Source organism: Myotis yumanensis, unplaced genomic scaffold (genome assembly GCF_028538775.1).
Source record: "Myotis yumanensis isolate MYYU_CA2020_CCGP unplaced genomic scaffold, mMyoYum1.0.hap1 SCAF_5, whole genome shotgun sequence".
Classification (NCBI taxonomy): domain Eukaryota; kingdom Metazoa; phylum Chordata; class Mammalia; order Chiroptera; family Vespertilionidae; genus Myotis; species Myotis yumanensis.
The window spans coordinates 68,440,554-68,442,653 of NW_027223756.1; the positions used below are offsets into that span (position 1 = coordinate 68,440,554).

The following is a 2,100-nucleotide window of genomic DNA, read 5'->3' on the forward strand; positions in this document are numbered from 1 at the left end:
CAATAAAGATTTAATTATTAAAAATAAAATAAAATAAAAAAAATAAAGGGGAGATTCATCAGCCAGGTACGAACTGGAAAACTTCAGCAGAAACGGTTTATTTATGCTGAGCACTGAATATATTTAGTATGCATTGAATTAAGTGTCTAAGACTACAATAAAGGTGGAAAAAGGTGAAAGAAAAAAGAAAAAAGAAAATGAAAACTACTTTTCCTTTTTTTTTCAAGTACATTTTCAAATGGAAAAACAAACCCAACACTCCTCTCTGCTACATGTACTGAGTTCACTCAGAGTGAAGAATCTCTTCAGTTGTTCCCAATATAACAGAACACACAGGACTCCTCCCCCTCTTCAGGAAGTCTGATCATCTCTGGTGTTTTGTCTTAAAAACTGCTTTCCAAGGTAAGATGTGGCCATGCTGGTTAAATTCTTTCTGCCGCCCGCTTTGCACCTGATGTAGCCATATAGGTTGGTACCTTGTAGCACAACACCCATGGTAACCACTGCCAACCACTTCAGTCTGAAGGAGAAGAGAGCGCTGAAGGCAAATATCACCCAAAGCACAGCACAGGCAATAAGTCCTAACCAAAAGATTCTTGATTCAGCCTCGGAAACAGTTTTATTCTCTTGAGGGGATGCCTTCCTGGACTCAAACACCCAATGGCTTTTTCCATCTTCATCAATATGATTCCACCAACGCAGGCCAACCATTAGTCTACCTGTGACATTCTTGACTGCCCAAAAGTCACATGACAATAACAAGATAATCGTCACCATACAGGCAGTAAAGCTGCTGCTGAACAATTCACAGAGAAGATAGACTACAATTTCACTGACTCGAAAGAATAAATGGAAAAATGATGCCACTGGATGTCTGATTTTGTATTTTTGGGGTCGATTAGTTGTTTCCTCTTCTGCATCAAACAGTGCAACATCTTCACTGTCCTCATCACTGTCCTGCTGCAACATGATGGCCCAGCATAGCCCCCAACACCTGTTTATTTTTAGATTACCAGAGTAATATACAAAGTGTTTGACCCTGCGTACTATAAACTTTAACTCTAATACAAGGAATGTTATTTGAGATTCTTAACAAATCCCTTAGTGGAATTTTAAAAACAGATTCTCAATACCTCAGTTAGGATTATTAAATTGAGTACTGAAAATGAAGTATTTTATATTCTTTTTTTATAGTGATATAATTATTTTATCAAGCTTTAGTAAAAATTCATTATCTCCAAGTTTCTGTACCTAAAAAAGATAAATATATTTCACTAAAAGCATATTGTAAGTCCAAAAAAGTCTTTATTTTTGCATGACATATAAACATTTTCAATGAAATTAAATATATCCAGTAATTTTTAAGTGAATAATTTAATCCAGATTGCATTTTATTTTCAATGAGTATGAACTATTTCTTCATGTAGAATGTGACATAAGATCTACTTTAAAAACTAGAAATTATTTTTCTGTGCAGAAAAGGTAAGGCTTACAGCATTTATATATTTACTAGAGGCCCGGTGCACAAAATTCATGCAGGGGGGGTGTCCCTCAGCCTGGCCTGCACCCTCTCCAATCTGGGATCCCTCTCGCAATCCAGGACCACTGGCTCCTAAATGCTCATCTGCCTGCCAGCCTGATGCCCCTAACTGCTCTACCCTCCTGGCCTGATCCCCCTAACTGCCTAACTGCTCTCCCCTGCTGGCCTGATCCTTCTAACTGCACTCCCCTCCTGGCCTGATCCTCCTAACTGCCTATCTGCTCTCCCCTCCTGGCCTAAACTCCCTAACTACTCATCTGCTCTCCCTTCCTCTCCGTGCCATCAGACCCTGGCACAGGAGTGCTGAGTGCTTTCCGCCGAGGCCCCACCCCCATCCTGATGCCCCCGCTTCAGGCCGGGTGACACCGTGGCCTGCGCATGCCTCTACCAGTGGGGCTGCCCCTGTCCTGACGCGCCCCCCTCCAGGCCGGGCGGTGCCATGGCCTGCGTGCGCCTCCACCAGGGGGAGCCACTGCATCCCATCCTGATGCCCCCTCCAGACCAGGTGGCGCAGTGGGCCTGTGCATGCCTCCGCCAGGGTGCTGCCCCCAGCAGCAGCC

At 43.2% G+C, this 2,100-nt stretch overlaps 1 pseudogene; it reads right to left on the reverse strand.

Annotated features, from left to right (window-relative positions):
- Nucleotides 1–292: 292 nt before the first annotated feature.
- Nucleotides 293–969, reverse strand: LOC139011770 (Golgi apparatus membrane protein TVP23 homolog B pseudogene; annotated as a pseudogene).
- Between the last annotated feature and the right edge of the window lie 1,131 nt (nucleotides 970–2,100).